This window comes from Pelecanus crispus, chromosome 1, assembly GCF_030463565.1.
Source record: "Pelecanus crispus isolate bPelCri1 chromosome 1, bPelCri1.pri, whole genome shotgun sequence".
Classification (NCBI taxonomy): Eukaryota; Metazoa; Chordata; class Aves; order Pelecaniformes; family Pelecanidae; genus Pelecanus; species Pelecanus crispus.
In genome coordinates this window covers 86,115,816-86,135,080 of record NC_134643.1, presented here as the reverse complement: position 1 = coordinate 86,135,080, position 19,265 = coordinate 86,115,816, and the positions used below count along the sequence as shown (strand labels likewise).

At 46.6% G+C, this 19,265-nt stretch overlaps 1 pseudogene; it reads left to right on the top strand.

Moving 5' to 3' along the window:
- Positions 1-1,841: 1,841 nt before the first annotated feature.
- The window catches only part of LOC104027224 (alpha-2-macroglobulin-like protein 1), a 30,037-nt pseudogene continuing 12,613 nt past the window's right edge, over positions 1,842-19,265 (top strand).

Sequence of the window (19,265 nt, the reverse complement as noted above, 5' to 3'; positions counted from 1 at the left end):
CCAGAGCTAAAGGACTAGGCAGCTCCTGCCCTGACAGGGTGCCTGTCTCTCTCTTGGCTTCGAAGCCAAGAAGGTGGAAATCATGCTGCGCATGGCTGGGGCTGGGATGTGGGCGGGTGGAAGGGGTGGAGACAGAGTTTATTACCTCCACACCAAAGGCACTTGCCTCGAGGCTTTGTAAGGCTTGTTGATATTTCTCTGGGAGATGTCTTGCTCTGTCTTCTTATGCAGTACAGCTGATGGCAGCAGGAGTGCTCAGTTACTATATTTGGTACAGGGGCCCAATTTTTATAAAGGTGTCTTTACCGGGATTTCATCAGAAACATCCTGGGGCAAATTCATTCTTTGTGATGTCAGTGGATTTTGTTTCAGGGTTCTTCTTCTGTAGAACTTCTTTTTTATGTATTATTTGCTTCTTACTGAAATTTCACTGCTGCCCTGCAGCCTCCAGCCAGACCAGCCCAGGGCTCCACACCGAGCCCCCACTCCTCCCTTGAAGGAGGGAAGAACTTTAGCATGTTATTGTCTTTTTGTTGTCTATCTGTTCTCATTTAACTTCAGAGGCAGTCAACTTGATGACCACTCAGAGATGGGGAGTGTTTCTGAAATCAGACAGAACTCTGATTGGTTTTTGTCCTGCTAGTTTAGGCTTGAACTCAAAACACTGTTGATTTCAGAGAATCAGATATGCTCCCAGATCAGTGACATACAGTGCTTTAAACCTGCAGATTATCTGAATGTCAGTGCTAGGTTAAAGGCTAGTGTGTTCCTGTTACATCAGACTGTGCACTAAAAGAGTGGATGCTAAGCACGCATACAGGGACTGTGCCAAAGTAAATCCAGGAGATTGCTTCAGCTGGGAGCAAAGAGTGGGTGGGATGGCAAATTCACTCGGTACTGTGTACCCTTGGTTATGCTCTGCAAAAACACAGCTGGGGCCAGGGCAGGATGAGGACATCCACCTTCAAATGAGGTTGTAATGTCTAAGCCCTGTTCACCTCACTGCAGCCACCCAGGAAAAAGAAATACAAGGTTGCAGTGCCTGAGAAGAGTCTGGAGGAGATGGGTGTCAGTGTAGAACTACCTCATGGCTGGAGGAAGCTGGTAGAAAACTGGACATCTGGCTTGGGGGGATGTAAAGTAGAGATTTGCTAAAATATATGGGTATTTAAAATGTCTTGTTTTGTTTGGAAAGGCCTTACAGTGGAGCTACAAGGGGAGTTGGCAGTGGGTGGCAGGACCAGCCCTGGAGAAGGTTCTGTACCCAGGAGAATCAGACATGCCTGGGATGGATGGGTGGACAGAAGTAGTGATGCAGGAAATGGAGGTGAATTGGAAGGTTTTTACTCGAAGCTCTGATTAAATACTGGATGAGAGGAAGATCACTAATGATGTACAGAGAGAGTACTGAGGATGGTTTTTACAAGCTGAGGACAGTAGCTGGTGCGCAACTTTGGCTGTCATCGTATGCTATAGCCAGGATCCAGACCAGCCACAGCTGAGATGAGTGTTTCTCTTAAGTCCCCTTCAGCCCGGGCTAGAGGTCACCCACCCCACATCTCCCCCACAGCGCTCTGGCACCCCATGGCCTGGAATATCATCTGAATGTAGATGTGAGTGGAGAACGGTGCTGTGTGGCCTTTACTCCGTTGTTGATGGAAGCAGGTAAATACTAGGCAATGTCATTAGCCTGGAAGAGATACTATCTCCATATATCGACTCCCCCACTCTTTGGACTTAGGACCATCTGAAGGGGGTATTTAGCATTGCTCCAGCCCATCAGTACAGGCAGTTCTCTCCTCCTGTGTGGATCTTGTCAGCTGTCTGTCCCAGCCCAAGCAATGGGAGCACCAGTGCTCCTCTTAGTCCTGACCCTGTTCCCAGTTGCAGCTGCAGCAAGCCTGGAACCATGAGAATATCTCCTTTTGATTTTGGGGTGCTTGGTGGAAGGGACTGTCATTGAAGGGTGGTGCTGAGGTGCTGCACTGTTTAGCATCACAGAGCTGAACGGTGGGGACCTTGTTCTCAGGCAGGCTGAGCAGAAGCAGCTCCTGCTGAGTTCTGTTGGAGTGCTGGGCATCGAGCACCACTGCAGCTGAAGCCCCTGGTGTTTGCTTGTGCAGGCACTGCACTGCAGACACCACAAAGCTACAGAAGCCACAAGTTTTCCCCCTGTTCATCCTGTGCCTGTGGGGGTGAAATCTGATGTGAGGACTTAAGCCTTATGCCTCAGCCACTGAGTCTTTGGCTTCATCCCTCACACAGCCTTGCTCTGTGTACTTGCAATTGGAGTATCGTACACTGGGCAGCTGTGTCCTGGCTGGTGGCAAGATGGTCACAGTTACCAGGAGCCTTCTGGTTCCACACTGGGCATGTTGCTTCTTTCTGGTATGGAAAGGGAGCTGCACTATAGTTCCTTCACTGCAGGCCTCCAGACATTTCTGACCTCTGGCCTACCTCTTCATGAAAGCAACAGAGGTGGATTCTGCCCTGTCCACCTCAGCCTCTGAATTGTTTTTGAACATCTCCTGCTCTCTTCTAGTCACTATATGGTGGTGTTCCCTGCTGTCATTCACCATTCCCAAGAGGAGAAGCTCTGCTTTCACCTTTGCTCCCTGACTGAGGCTGTCCACCTAGCTGTCACCTTGGAGGTGACAACCCAGAATTACACACTGGTGGAACAGGATGTGGAGAACCCAGGCACTTTTCGGTGTGTCACCTTCCAGGTGAGTGTAGCTGTGGCTGCTGATCTGGCAGTGGATGCTCTCACTTTCACTTCAGACAGGAGGCCAGCACTTCTCTGTGCACACTGTCCTTTGGCTTGCCATAGGTTGCAAGCAGGTTAAGTGTATTTCCCTACCAGTGCCAGGCAAAATACAGCAGTGTCCTGGAGCCTAGCAAAGTAGGGAATCTTTCCTGTGTAGATAAAAGCTTGTTCTTTTGATCTGTATCAGCCCATTTCATCCTGCTTAAAGCCTGTTGGAAAACATTGTCTTTCGGTTTATTCAGTGTTTAGTCCCCAAAAATGCTTGTATATCACAGTGCGAGTCAATGCATAGGGAATATATTTTTTTCATCCTTGCTTCCTCAGAAGCCTGTCCCTCCAGCTCCAAGAGGACTGTTCTGCTCTAAAGCTGCATCTATGCTGCAAGGTGTAGTTGCAGCCTGCATAGACATTGAGCTTGCTTTAATTTAGCTGTGATGGGTGGTGATGGTGCCAAACCCACAATGAACTGAATTTCACCTAGCCAGTCTGGATATTTCTTGGGTGGCTTGAGTTCCTGTCATTGCAACTTTGCTGCTCTTGTTACCCTAACTAGACACGCTGAGGCTGGGGCACAACTACAGGACCTTCAGTTACATTTCTGGAGAGCCATGGAGATGTGTCTGGTGCTGAGGCTCTACAAACTGCCCCTGTCCTCCTCAGCACTGTACTAAGTCGCTGCGCCTATGCCCTGATTGTCCTGCAGATTCAGCAGAACTCAAGGAGGGGCTGTAGTCACTTCTGGTTCTTACATCAACAATCAATGACTAACTGTTTGGTGCCAACCCTTAGGACAGAGTGAGTCCTGACTCTGAAAAGCCAAGGAAGTCTGTCATCAGGAAAAAGAACCTTTCTCCTGGTGAGCTTGGCCTTTCTGTTACTGAGATATCCTGTTTTTTCCTGACCAGTATCTCATCTCCTGTCTTCGTTAGCTCTAGATCTGACTTCCCTATGTTTTTTTCTTGGTTTCATAAAAATCTCACATTTATGTGAAGTGGGAGAATTACATGTCAGTTGGTTCCCTCTTAGGTTCATGAACAAGAGACAGGCAGTGACTGCTTCTTCTCCCTATAATACCAAGCAGGTTAGAGACAGAGTCATACAGTGGAATTTGGACTCTGAAGTTTGGGGTTTTTTTAACAGTAAGATGATGTCTCACATCTGGGTTAAGATGCAAAGTCTCTGATGAATTTGTTTTCCATTTCCTCGTATCAATCAACCTAGGTGCCAGCGTTTGTTCCCAGGAAGAGATCATTCCACATCACACGTAAGACACCTCTCTTGGCTGCCTCTCCTTTTACAAACTAGAGGGCTTCAGCCTCTCCTGTGTCTGAGCCGTGTTAATGTTGGAGATGCAGGGTGGGAAAGACAGTAAAGGGAGAAAGAAATGTGGAAAGAGGCAAACATGACAAGGAGAAAGGCAGAGGAAAGAGAACGAGGAAGCTGGGGAGCACAGAGAAGACTGTGATTAGGGAATGGAGAGAGCTAAATCAAAGGAGGGGAAGGGAGGAGAGGGAAGTTGGAGATTTTGGGAGGACAAGTGTCTCTGTTTCTCCTTCAAGCTACTTGTAGTCTCAGGCAGTTTTGGGTTTTTTTAACCTGACAGCTGGAGCAGGTGGTTTTTCTGCATGTCCTGATCCACAGTGGGGACAATGTGCTCCTTGAGGGTCACAAGAAGGTTCTGGCCAGGCCCCAGAAGAATGTAATTCTGGTAGAGACAGACAAGGGCTTATACAAACCTGGAGAAACAGGTAAGGCAAGAAGGTGGCATATGGAAATGGGGAGGGAAGGGTCAAGGTAGCAGCCACATCTGGGGGCAAGATTTCACCAAGTGCAGCAAGCTAATCTTGCTGGAGATGGAAGAAAGCAGATCTCTATTATCAAATGTTTCCAGGAACAGTATGAATCAGGATGTTCTCCTCCAAGCTGTTCTGCACCAAATGCTCAGCCTGCTGCTCCTGGGTGTTGTTTTGGTGAAGTATCTCTAGTGAGACCTAAAAGGAAAGCCAGGACTCTCCAGGACAGTCTCTTGTTGGTTTTTGAAGACTGTTGATTACATTTGAGTAAAGCCTAGAGTGACAGTTCCAAGCCACAGAAATACAGAGAGTTACTCCACAGTCTTCACAATATGAACAGACTGCAGACAGACCAACTCCACTGTTTAACACATCATTGTTATCTTTCCAGGTAAAGACAGTGAGTTTCTACAGCCTGCAGCTGCATATAAACCTCCTAGACAAAGTCCTCTGGGGTGGGAGATGCTGGGGAGGGCTGTTTGGGGAAAGGCCTGAATATCTCTGAGGTAAACATGGAGACATCAATACTGGAGCACAGAAAAGGAGAAGCAGATTTGTGCAACGACATGTTGCAGCCAGAATGCTTTATTATCCTTTTCTTTATATCTTCAGTGAAATTTCGAATTGTGAACCTTGACGAGGACCTTAAGGTCATTAAAAATGAGGTATCACCTTGTGCTTTTCTGGAAGTAGGAGCCTTAGCATGAGACACATTGAGAGGCTCATGAAAGAGACATCTCCCGTCACGCCTGTTAAACCATAAGAACAAATGATCTTTGAAGGGAAACCACTCATCCACTGGTCCCTTGGAGAAAGACTGCAGTGTAAGCTAGCACAGAGGGAGGAGGAGTGGGGTTTGGATGGGGCAGAACTTTCCGGTCAGGGGCCCACATCAGGCAGTATGTTATTAATACCAGTTCACATGGATGCTGTTTTGCTCTGTACAAAACTGAGCTTGTGTTTCTCTTGTTTTTACAGTATTCCCAGATATGGCTGCAGGTAAGTGACAAAGAACTGATCAAAGGCGGACATCTGTCTCTTCTACTGTGCACTTTCACTCCTGGACAGAGTTGTGCCACAAATGTAACCTCATAAGGTTGTGGTTATGGTTCAGGTTCAGCTGAAGTCTTTTCTACCTGGTCAGCCTGGGTTCTTCATTCAAACCAGTATCTCTGCGATGCACATAGCTAAGCTAGAGGCAGGGCAGTAATGAACCTTTGCCCAACATCTTGTCTGCACAGAGCACAAAGCACAAGGCTAAGGGTTCAGTAGATGCAGCACAGCTGCTTCTCCTTCCCATGGTGTTACGGTGTTACCACTTCCCAGTAGCTTTACTGTTCCTGGCAGCCTTTGCAATTCAAAAGTTTAGTAAAAGGATACTGGAGGGAGGAGAAGGAATCTGGTGATCTGGCATCATCTCTACTGGGGCAAGGGTAAGCCCTTGTAGTGCCTTCTTGTGCCTGAGCATGGCTGGACCTTCCAGGTACCCAAGCTCCCAGTGTGACTTGGTGGCTCTGCATGTTCTTTCACAAATAGGATCCTGAATATAACCGTATTGCTGAGTGGCTGAATGTAGAGTCAAGAAATGGCATTGTGGATCTGTCCTTCCCCCTGGCCTCTGAAGCACCCCTTGGGGAGTATACCATCTCAGTGCAAAAAGACATGGCTCAAAAAACCTTCAATGTTGATGAATATGGTGAGACTTGGACAACAGAGGGGAGGGAAAAGCAGTGCGGGTAGCTGGAAAAGAGAGCAGGATGGTGTGGGCATGTTCATCTGACCTTTTGCCCTGGGAGAACAGCAGGCTGGGGACAGGGACAGAGGGGTCTGTGCGCACATCTCATGCTGGGCTGGAGGTTCTGCAGCTGCAGGGAGAGGCTGTGGTCCGACACCTTGTTCTAGCTGTGGCTGGGCCCTGTGATGAGCACTTTCTGCTGCTCATTGTCACCCTCTTCTAAGCTAAGTTTTCTGTCCACTCCAGTCAGCTGCCATAATAGAAAGTGGCATCATGCCTTAGTCCCATTCAGTTGCAGTGATGTAGGTAAGGACAAAACCCTGTGCCGTTTAAAATGTTTATGCTTGACTGAGCTGGAATAGAAAGCAGTCCCATGTGCAATTGTAGCAGCAAATAGAGGGTGGTGTGGCTGAAGGGAGTAACACATATTGCAGCATAATGATGGATAACTGGGGACATTACTGTCTTTCCTTCCATCTGGACTGCAGCTATAACAGAACTTACAGTCAGTGCCCATATTCAGTATTGCTTTTTTCCCTCCATTCATACCTTCCTCACTTCCATGCAGTGCTGGAAAAATTTGAAATAAAGATTGAGCACCCTCCATTTATCACTACAGTGGATGAGGAATTTCAGCTGAAGGTCTGTGGCGAGTACATGATACAGTTGTGATCTCTGGCCTTCGGCTCCACAGTCCCCCCTGGATTGCCCATAGCTGAGAAGTGGTCTTCCAGTATGATGTTCTTGCATTACCCTGTGGTTGAGGGAGCCAGATCACTCTCTGGAACAGGCTCCTTCTCACACCTGGTCATTTACGCTAAGGATGCTGGGTATAGTGGGTGGAGAGGGATGCAAACTGATTTTAAGGGATGAGCTGAAGTTCCTGAACAAACAAGGTACAAAGCTCTTCCAGGCTACACTTTTCCCTGATGAGGGTGGAGGCTAGCCTGGGTAATATTTCTGCTGAATTCAGTCTTCAGGTGAATGTTTCTCCCCTTTGACACAGGTATACCTATGGGAAGCCTGTTCAAGGGAAAATAGATATTACTTTTATCACATTATCCCAGTACTTGGAAGACAATTTATCAAGTTCTACTGAGGAAGCAAAACAGCTGGGTAGGTGAACAAATAGAAGAGTGGAAAGTATAACCTGCTGGAAATGTACATCTGTCCCCTTAACCTGCCCCAGTGCACCTCTGATGTGCACCAACCTGTTTAGTCTGGTGTCTTCCCACTTGCTAGACCTGATCAGAGCATTGATTCTTCTTCCTGTGACTCTGTTGCTTGAATTACTGCTCTAGCTGCCCATATCTGACTCTGTTTCAGGAGAAGGTATAAGCTCTGTGTACGTAATGATGCCTGGGGCCTTTTCCAAGGGTCTGTACCCTATTGTATGGAATCAGATCACTGGTCTATTCAGCCCTGTGACCGCTCTTACCAATAAACAGGCTATCAGAGCATCAGATGGTCTGTGGCTTAATACCCTGTTTCTTGCTGTATACATGCAGTTAATGGATCATCTTAAGCTTGCTAGTGTCCTGTCTGAGATTATGTCCAGTGCTGGTTACACTTTCTGCACATTTGTGTTCATTATATGTTTGTAGTTAAGGCAATATAGTTTCAGGGAGGAGGTTATCTTTAATTCAGGTAAAGACATGCCCATGCTCTTTCAGCTGCAGGATCTGGGCTTGATTCAGTCTCCTGAGTTTGTTTGTGACATAATTGACCCTTATGTTATTTGCCTGAAGCACTATTTTGCCACTTTTTTGGTGACTGTTAAATCCAAGCATGTTGACTTTTTTTCTCTGGCTAAGGTGTCCGTGATGGGTTTCTGCAGTAACAGGTTTTTGACCTTCCATCTGTTCCACAAGTATTTGGAAATACTTCTTTAGGGTTGTCCAGCATCTATGAAACAGCTCCTCTTCCTCCACACCACGCTCTTTCTGTCTGTTCATATCTCTCTTTCTCCAGACAAACAAGAATTGCTGCACTACTTTTACAGTGAAGACAGAGACTCTGGAATTAAATGAAGCTGACAGCTACATAATCGTGATAGGAAATAGGAAAAATGCTGGAAGACGGAACAGGTACTGGCGGATATGTGAAGTGTTTCCTTCCTTGCTGCCAACTTCTGATCCTTTCTTTCTTTGAAATTTTTGGGTTTAGCCTTTCTGTGGCTGTTGAATGGCTTTTGAAAAAGTAACTTGAGGGTTCCCAAGTTTTCTGGCATGATGATGGTCTCTATTCTAGTACCTCTTCCACCTATTATTGCCAGATTTCCTAATCCTCTCCACCCTTCATCTCCACTAGCACATAGTTAACTTTTTTAGTGATTGCCTGGACATGGAGGTGTTCCTCAGCCAGTTGCAAAGCCCTGGCTAGCCATGGAAAAATCTGCAACAAATCTTTGCAGTCCTTGCTAATTGTAGGGCACCATCCTGACAGTACCTACCCACAGTCTCTTGTCCTCTCCTTTCCTAAGCCTCAGGCAGGGCTGCTTATGCACATTCCTGCTATTAAGAATCCCATTCTGCTCCATTTTAGTCTGACACAATATTGATTATAAGGAGGTAGGTTTTCAGTATCAGTGTTAATGTGCACCTAGCTCTGGCAACTGGAGGTGTCCATTGTTCAAACTGTCACACTGTGGGTGGGGTTCTTCAGGCCACTTTTAGGCATCTACAGTGTAGTTGTCTATAAAACAGTCATCTAGCTTCTTTTAATCTTCAATAAAGAGAAATAAGTACTTACAGGGTACAATGCATCATGTCATGAAGCAGAGGGCCCAGAAACATTGAGGGAATCATACCTGAGAAGAATGTATTTTCTCTCCTAAATTTAGAAGTTGTAGATGTTGTAGATAGTATTGCAGCATCTTCTTATCTTCTGCTTCCCTGAGACCACTGCTAGGGTTTAACAGATTTCTCATCTCTCCACCCAGGAGTGCAAACTATGGAAATGGCTGAAATTCCTATTGCAATGAGAATGGAGTCGATAGAGTTTATCAACCTCCATTCATTCTACAAACGTGGACTACCATACACAGGGAAGGTAACACCCATGGATCCCTTCTCTGTTGAGAATACATCATAGGTCTAATGATGCTTCTGTAGGCAGAAAGCAACAATCTCCAGGAAAGTAAGTGCTGCTCTGCTGGTACACAGCAACTAAGAGTGAAGCTCCCTATAGAAGCAATTTCTTCTCCCCATCCTAACCTAGTATATTCCCTGGACAGGAATTTTGGAGCCAGTGGCAGTCTCTAGAGGCTTTCCCAGGAGTAGCTCCTAAAACTCGTCTATGATAACAGGCATATGGGATGGGGGTGGTGTCAGCAGGGAAATAACCTTCCCTTTGGACAGCTGTCCAAATGCTCATGTCAACCTGGGAGAAATCACTGATGCTTTGTATTCACTGTCAGTCATTTCTGACTTAAGTCCCCTGGGTGCTGCCAGGACTGTTGTCCCACCGGGGCTAGAAACATTTTCACCTGGGACAGTACTAACCCCAGCATGAAGGAGGGCAAGGAACAGCAAAAGCTAAGTTGTTGGAGACAAGACTGTTTCTAATCATCAAAGATCCTGCAGCATTGTCCAAGAAAAAGCTCAGGATCTGAGGAAATCACCTTTTTCCCCCCAATATAGTTGTCTCATTTGGCTGCACAACCACTTATTTCTAGTCCTGAACAGCTGCACATTGTTGGTTTTGTGTATTTATTGCACTTTTATTTGGATCCTTCCATCCTGTTTGAAAGCTAGAGGAGCTGAGGAAGCCCAATGATAGAAACAATTAATATTAGGCACTGGCAGTGCCTCGGAGTATGGTACAATGGGGTATTAACTTCCTCCCCTTCTCTGCAGATGTTCTGACACAGTGACAAGTCTCCCCTCAGAAATGAAACGGTCTACCTAACAGTTGATGTCAATGATGAGGAAACACACCTGTCATTCCTCACAGATGAGAATGGGGAAGTCCACTTCTCACTGGATACCACCAGCTGGAACAGCACACTGGTTTCTCTGAAGGTGAGCATCAGCCACAGAAAAAAGAGGATAAAGTGACTGTAGACTGAGAAAAGGGATAGAAAGTAGAAGAAATCTGAGGTTTTGGAACGCAGTCCTCTGGTTCCTGATCTCATTTGACTTATCTATAGAAGCATCTTTAACTACTCTCCAGAGCCATCTCCTCAGGAAAACTCGAGGCTATGCTGCAATAGGTCAGCCAAATGGTCACCAAAGGTGCTCTGCTGTCCTGAGCTGGAGCATGATCCTAATCTTTTGTGTCCCTCCTCATCTTCCTTTGACTCCCCTAAAAACTTCTGCTAATCTGAATAATTCCTTGGAGGAAATCTCCCCTTTCTCCACTTTGGGACATATTGGAGGTGGCTCAGCAGAACTGGCAGTTGACACCCGTCTCTGTTGAACTCCACATCTAGTGGCTACCCTCACCCTGCTGCAGCACATAGCTTGTCCAGGTTCAGCTTGGCAGTTAGCTGCTCTTGACCTCCCTTTCAATATCAGACCTTGAAGCCCTTGGCTGCTTCTCCTCACAACTTCTGATCCTACACCTGGAGCTCATTGTTACTGGCCTGGCAGCACCCATCTTCCCACTACCTGCATTCCTACAGCTGATGTGGGATTCATTCCCAGGCAGTACGATCTCCTATTGCCATCCATTTCTCAGAGACTGGAACTCTTGTTCCAGATGTTTTTCCCCAAGACCCCAGTCTACCCAGGGTGAGGTTCCCTAATTTTGGTTGGGCAGGATTTTGTGATCAGAGGTTCTGTAATCTAGGAGGTAGATTTCTGTCCTCAGGGAGCCTGGGGACAGGCTCTAGTTCTTGTTCCTAGGCCCATGGCTATTGTCCACAGAGCCCTAAATTATCTGCAGAGAAGTAGAACTTCACCATACAAAAGCTGTCTTGGTGCCTGCTGTGCTTCGGGGCATCTGACCAGAAACACAAACTGAAAACAGGTGTGCTGTGCTGGGGTTGAAGTCTGGTGTGGGGTGTGTCCCCACAGAAAGATAAAGGAGGAAAAATGAGACTGTGGGCAAATCTAATAGATTTAGATTTTTGCTAAAACTTCAGAAGATAAAGTCTCATAAGACACTTTAAAATGACATTTAAACAAAAGATGTTTTAAGCATACAGATGTGTCATCTGCCATCAGCTCAGGTAGTAATTTAGTGTTTTCAGCAGGTGTACAAGCTCCCTTGTATCACTTGATACTGATTGCCAACTCATGTTTTTGTGCTCTGAAGGGTACCTACAGCCTTGGACATGGTGATGAGCAAGATTCTTCTGAAAGTCACACAAGAGTTGAGGATAGCTTCCACTGGCTGAAACCCTTCTACTCTGAGAGCAACAGTTTCCTTGAGATCAAGGCCAGGAATGATGTGATGCCCTGTGATCAAGGGCAGGAAGTGCAAGTGGATTATATCCTTGACTGGAATAAACTCAGCTCTGAAGCAGACCACATCATTGATTTCTACTACTTGGTGAGCACAGAAGACAGCTGAATCTCAGGGCAAGATTATGCTTACTGGTATTTTACCCTTTTCACACAGCACACAGAAACTCACAGGAAAGGGTAAGCTACCCCCAGGCCAGTATAAATCAGTTTGTGCGTTCTGTTCTGCTCAAACCTCCTCCTGTTTTCCAGTTCCTGGACCTACTCCTAGCACCCAGTTTCTTCACTTTGTTAGGACTTCCTTGACCTAAGGTTGGGTGATAGATGCCTGCCATTCACCCTACTTTCTATTTCACCAATGCAAGTGAGCTCATCGGTGATGTCAAGACTGGAGGCAGCTTGGGCTGCAGTGATCACGCTTTGGTGGAGTTCACGCTCCTGAGGGACATGGGAAAAGCGAGGAGTACAATCAGGATGCTAAATTTTAGGAAAGCAAACTTCCAGCTCTTCAAGGAGTTAGTCAGAAGGACCCCCTGGGAGACAGTCCTCAGGGACAGGGGAACGGAACAGACCTGGCAGATCTTTAAGGACACCTTCCATAGAGCACAAGAGCTATCAGTCCCCAAGTGTGACAAATCAGGCAAGGAAGGGAAGAGACCAGCATGGCTGAGTCGAGACCTGCTGGTCAAACTAAAGAGTAAGAGGGAACTGCACAGGCAGTGGAAGCAGGGACAGGTGTCCTGGGGGGAATACAGGGAAACGGCCCGGTTGTGTAGGGAGGCGGTCAGGAAGGCCAAGGCGAGGATGGAGCTGAATTTGGCAAGGGACGTAAAGAATAACAAGCAGGGCTTCTACAGGTATATCAACCAGAAAAGGAAGGTTAAAGAAAGCATACCCCCCTTGATGAACAAGAAAGGCGAACTTGTGTCAACGGACGAGGAGAAGGCTGAGGTACTCAACAACTTCTTTGCCTCGGTCTTCACTGGCAACCTCTCTCCTCACCCCTCCCAAATCGATGGACCTAAAGATGGGGAGCAGAGGGGTAAAGCCCCTCCCACTGTAAGGGAAGATCACGTTCAATGCCACCTGAAGAACCTCAATGTACACAAGTCTATGGGACCTGATGAGATGAATCCCAGAGTCCTGAGGGGATTGGCTGGTGTAGTTCCCAAGCCACTCTCCATGATATTTGAAAAGTCATGGCAGTCAGGTGAAGTCCCTGCTGACTGGAAAAAGGGGAATGTTGTGCCCATTTTTAAAAAGGGAAGAAAGGAGGACCCTGGGACCTAGTGACCTGTCAGCCTCACCTCTGTGCCTGGGAAGATCAGGGAACAGATCCTCCTAGAAGATATGCTCAAGCACATGGAGGACAGGGAGGTGATTCAAGACAGCCAGCATGGATTCACCAAGGGCAAGCCCTCCCTGACCAACCTAGTGGCTTTCTATGAAGGAGTAACTGCATCAGTGGACAAGGGAAAAGCAATCGATGTCATCTACTTGGATTTCTGTAAAGCGTTCGACACAGTCCCCCACAACATCCTTCTCTCTAAATTGGAGAGATATGGGCTTGATGGGTGGACTGTTCGGTGGATAAGGAATTGGCTGGATGGTCACATCCAGAGGGTCGTGGTCAATGGCTCGATGTCCACATGGAGACCGGTGACAAGTGGGGTCCCTCAGGGGTCCGTACTGGGACGGACATAACATCTTCATCAATGACATAGATAGTGGGATCGAGTGCACCTTCAGCAAGTTTGCAGATGACACCAAGCTGAGTGGTGCGGTTGACACACCAGGAGGATGAGATGTCATCCAGAGGGACCTGGACAAGCTGGAGAGGTGGGCCTGTGTGAACCTCATGAGGTTCAACAAGGCCAAGTGCAAGGTCCTGCACCTGGGACAGGGCAACCCCTCGTATCAGTACAGTTTGGGGGATGAAGAGATTGAGAGCAGCCCTGCGGAGGAGGTCTTGGGGGTACTGGTGGATGAAATGCTGGACATGAGCCGGCAATGTGCGCTTGCAGCCCAGAAAGCCAACCAAATCCTGGGCTGCATCAAAAGAAGCATGGCCAGCAGGTTGAGGGAGGTGATTCTACCCCTCTACTCTGCTCTGGTGAGACCTCACGTAGAGTACTGCACCTAGCTCTGGAGCCCTCAGCACAAGAAGGACATGGACCTGTTGGAGCAGGTCCAGAGGAGGGCCACAAAAATGATCCGAGGGCTGGAGCACCTCTCCTACGAGGACAGGCTGCGAGAGTTGGGGTTGTTCAGCCTGGAGAAGAGAAGGCTGCGAGGAGACCTTATTGCGACCTTCCAATACTTAAAGGGGGCCTACAGGAAAGATAGGGATAATCTTTTTAGCAAGGCCTGTTGTGACAGGACAAGGAATAATGGATTTAAACTAAAGAAGAATAGATTTAGACTAGACATTGGAAAGAAATTTTTTACAGTGAGGGTGGTCAAGCACTGGAACAGGTTGCCCAGAGAGGTGGTAGAGGCCCCATCCCTGGCAACATTGAAGGTCAGGTTGGATGGGGCTCTGAGCAACCTGACCTAGTTAAAGCTGTCCCTGCTCACTGCAGGGGGTTTGGGCTAGATGACCTCTGAAGGTCCCTTCCAACCCAAAGCATTCTATGATTCTATGATTCTATTGTGTTCACATGGGTGGCAGTGGAGTATCTGCCCAGCAGGTATGCCCCAGACTTCCAGCTGTGTCTGGGGCAATCTCTGGCAGCTGACCTCCCCTGGCCTGTATATTTACAGAAAAAGGCTTGAAATTGCACAGGGCCTTGAGGCACTCCAGAGGTATGTAATCACATTTTGATGAAGTTCACTTTCAAGAAAGTGAGTCCAAAGCAAGAGTGTGACTACAGCATAGCTGAGAGGTTATGAGTAACTTGGTTACTGAACTGGGCTCATTTGTACGGTCAAAAAGTACTGTATCCTAGTAATGCAAAGATCAGAGTTCACTGTGGCTTAAGAGCAGCTGCTCTTCGCTTCAGACATACCTTTGACTTTGCAAGCAGCCGTGTTTTCTCATTGCCTAACCAACACCTCTCAAGTAAGTCCCTTTCCAGCTATGCTATCACCATCTCTGCTGCAGAGCTCTTTCGGTCATCTGTCAGACGTCCCTCTCTCTTCTCTTTTTCTCTTTCCACTCTCCTCATGCTCTCAGAATTCAGGCCCTTGAATGGCTCTTCTCTTTGCTCTTCAGGTCATAGCAAAAGGCAAGATCCTTTTCAGTGGAGAGAAGCAGGTGCCAATTATCCAGCATGAGAGTGAGCAGAAATGCATGAAGTTAAGTACCTCATAACACACACCAGAACACTGTGACCGCTCCCCAGTGACAAACTCTGCAGCTGTTACTCTTATCCACAGGTGGGAGCTATTGAACTGAGTTCTTAGTTGTGGTCCACCTCATTAGACCAACACAATCTTTTCTCATATCAGTTCAGTATCCCTCTAGGTGACTGTCCTTCTCCTGCCTTGTCTAATTGATCTAATAGCCAATGTTATGACTTTGCTGCTAGCTTCTACCTTTGGAAAAGATATAAAATTGTGTAGCTTGCCTGTTTATCTAAGGTGCAGTAAAGAAGAGGAATATTATTGCCCAACTTGAGCCAAAGAATTGGCCAGTATCCTGCATTTATCGTTAATCCGTGACAGTGTCTGTGTGGGATGTTCTTATCTGCAGGTAGAAATTATTAAATTCCCTCTTTTGATTCTTATTGTGTGTCCTGCCCCAATGAGCTGATTCAGTTGAATGCTTTACCTCTCTTCCTTGTTGCTATCTTGTGCAGATCTGCAGGGCTCCTTCTCATTGACTCAGACTATTGGCAATGACTTCCTGCCTGACATCAGGCTTCTGCTGTATGCTGTCTTCTTGGATGGAGAGGTGGTGGCTGATGTGGAAGAGTTTCAAGTAGAAAAGTGCTTTAGACACAAGGTGAGTAGAAACAGAAGGAGTGAGATAGCATCACTGATGTGCTCTGGCCTGCTGTAGTTCCTGGTCCTGTTTTATCCTCAGCCAAGTGGTGCAAGCTGGTTACATGCCAAACCACATGCCCAGTATTTTTGGCTGAGAAACAAAACAGGTAACCTCCTTCTTCCCTGAATTGCTAGTCCTGCCCTCCCCAACACCTTTCCCAAGGAATAAACTAGGCCCCCTTGAACTCTGTTTTCTCCCCCCATTCCCTATGACTGACTTGGGAACATACTGTCCTCCATGTTCTTCTTAACACAGAGAGAAGCCTGCCTGCTTAGCTCCCTGTGGTAGCTCTGGATCAGAGGGTGGTGGATGTGTGGTGGTAGGGGAATTCTGGCTGGGCTGTACACACTGCAGTCCCTGTAACCTTCCCAATGGGTTTCCAGGAGGCCCTGTCTCAGCATCTCAGCCCCCTTCCCTACCTCATTCTCTGTCTTTCCCTCTGCTGCCCAGACATCTAAGAGTCTCAGGGTCCCACTCTCCAATGCTAAGCCCCCTGACCCTGTCTTCTTTTGCAGGTGGCACTGGACTTCTCACACAAGGAGGAAGTCCCAGGAGCGAAAGTCAGTCTGAACCTCAAGGCTGTTCCAGGGTCCTTGTGCTCTGTCCAAGCTGTTGACAACAGTGTCCTCATGAAGAATAACAATACCCTAACAGCAAACACAGTGAGTGCAGCCTGCAGTGACCAACCCCCTAGTGTCTGCCTGCCTTCTGTCTCCATGCATTGGTGGGAGGAAGCCCACAGTCCATCCCAGGACACGGCTGCAGTGTTAGGTGTCTGCCCTGGCATTCCCCCTTCTCAGCCTCTTCTGAGCAGTTATGTGGTGATCATGTTCCTCATGCATCAGCCCTGCACTGTGGGCCTCTGCCTGGACAGAGGTGGATGCTGCGTGGCACTGCAGGGCTAGGTGAGGACAGCAGCTTCAAAGAGATGCTGGTGCTTTCCACTTGGAGGGAGAGTGCTTGGCAGCTTTCCTCATGTTCACCTGTCTCTGCTCTTCCACCTTCCACCAAGCAGAGAGGCTAAACCTTTGAAATGGAATTTTGCCCCAGTAGGGTCCTCCTATCCCTCTGCCCCAAGCATTGCTGAATTATAACCATATGACAGATCAGGCTGAGCACCTGAGCAGTTCTTTAGAAACCAGTAGCTAGGGGATAGCACCCAGTGCACACGGTGGCTGGTGAAAAGTGGTCAGGGTTTTGTCAGCACCCAGGTGCATTCTGAGAATCTAGAAGGGTTGAAGGAACTTACCTTAAAGCAGTTGTGTGTTTCAGAGGAACAAATTTAAGACTTAGAACAAAAATACTGCAAGAATTGAAAATCCTAACACAATTCCACAATGTATATCAGAGTTAATACACATGTATGTGCCTCATGCAAAGTTGTAAGTTAAGTTATAGCAGGCCAGCCTGTTACAAAGAAGCTTCACCAAATCCAGGGGGAGCTTGCTGCACCTGTAGATAGGACCCACAGTGTGATCTGGTGTTCCATTTTACAGGAATACTGTTCTAGGGCAGAGCACTTGCATCATCTACTAACAGATATATAAAGTAATAATCATTAAATATGTAAGTCAGATGTACCTATGCCTTGTGCTCAAATAGAACCATGCATTTTATCCTAATCTTGCGCCCTAGAGTTAAAAGGCTTGAACTGTCAGAGGTGAAAGTCTGCAAACTAAAAGCCGCTTGCCTACATCCACTCCTTGGGCTTCATGTCCTTCCCATATCCAGCCCATAAGCTGGGCCAATACCAACTTCGTCAACTGCAAAGCTTCACTAACTATAATAGAGGGCTACAATACTCGTGCTCTTTTGCCAGTTCCTTATGAAGACCTCTGTTTTTCCATTGCAGTTGTATGAAGACATCTTTGATGACAGCTTTACAATTGGAGGACGAGGGTTCCCTTATCACTTGGAAGACTTTGAGGCATACCCTTGTCTGCCCCAGCAGTCCAGTCTCCACAAAAATACTCACATGGTAGCACCATGGTACCAAAGTGATGCTGATGTCTTTAATCTGTTTAAGGTGAGTCTCTACACTTGTACCAAACTTTTCCTGAGCCAGCGGTTGCCAGTATGCCATCCTGAATGCCTACAAGAATTTACTCTTAGCAAACTTCAGCTGCCCTGATTTTCATTGCTACAAGTCATCTGTTCCTTGTTCACCTGTGTAGCCACACTCATTTGGGGACTAAGGGGAGAAAATGAAATTTATGAGTAAGCATAGTGCAAACCACTTGATTAGAGAAAGACAGTGTAAGAATGAATAAACTTAGTTTAGGCTACCATATCTGCAAAGGGTGAGTGGCAAAAATATCCCAGTAAGACCTGAGTACCTTAATCATATTTTGACCAGTTGCCATTTGGCTATTATTTTATTTGCAAACTCCTTTACTCTGTGTTTCATTGAGTCTCTCGTTACTTCTCAAAGCAGTTTTAATAAAAAGTCCTTCACAGTTTGGCTTTATAGCTAACTGTTAAGACAAATGACAAAATAAGCTAATTCACTAACAAGAACAATAGTCAGAAAAAGATTAACAACGTATCTGCTAACTGAAACCCAAGCAGTGCTGCTTCTGACAGAATGCTGTTTAAAGAAATATATGCAAGTAAAAGCACCTCAAAATAGGAGAAGAGGGTAACATTAAAGCTTGGAATTCTTTTCTCTTAAGTTTTTCATAGGATATATGGTGTTTCACTCTGGCTCATTGTTAGGGTTAGGCATATGAAATTGAAATTTGCTTTTATGAGAAGTAATAATTGGCCCCAGTATTCCTCAGAAGTTGGTTTCCATTCCTCGTGCATTGGCCAGAGTCTGAGCCTGTAAGTCTATGCATATGTATATAAACAAGCAGCATTTTAAAATGTTTCAGCTACCACCAGCCCCCTTAAGATACCTGCTATCATGAGATATTTTCAACATTCCTTGATCCCTTTTATTTATCATTGATTTACTCTCTTCATTGTTTTCCCAGAAATTGCACATGAAAATATTAACTAACACTAGAATCAAGAAACCAGTTTCCTGTATGCAACCAGACTTTGTGGTAAAGATGCGTGGTGGAAACAACCATGTTGATAAGGAACAGACATGTCCATCTTCTTGACTGGGCTCTCTTCTCCCAGTTCTGGCCAGCTGAGATGGCTGACTTCCATCCTACTGCGTTTCTTGTTTGTCTATGAGAGCAATGAAGCTTGTGTCCAGTTCATTGGACCTGATTTATAAATCACGATAAAAGCTCAAATGTCTGTGCTTTATTGGCTGTCCCTGTGTTCTGTGCTCTTCACAGAAAATGTAGTATGCTCTCCACCAGCACTTTCATAGATTATTTAAGAGTACAACTCCATTTGAGCATGCTGGATCCCCCTGGATCCAGACCAAACTTGCTGGATCTGTCAGACTGAGCCTCAGCCTAAACTCCATCCAACTCTGTCTCCCTAAAGCTGTGTTCCTCAAAGATACAGACACTGTGCCAGATTCTCACTAAAAAGCCAGCCCTGTCCGCTCTTGTTCTGTGTCACAAGGCATTTAGTCTTACAAGACTTAGACACAAGGCATATGTCACAAGACATA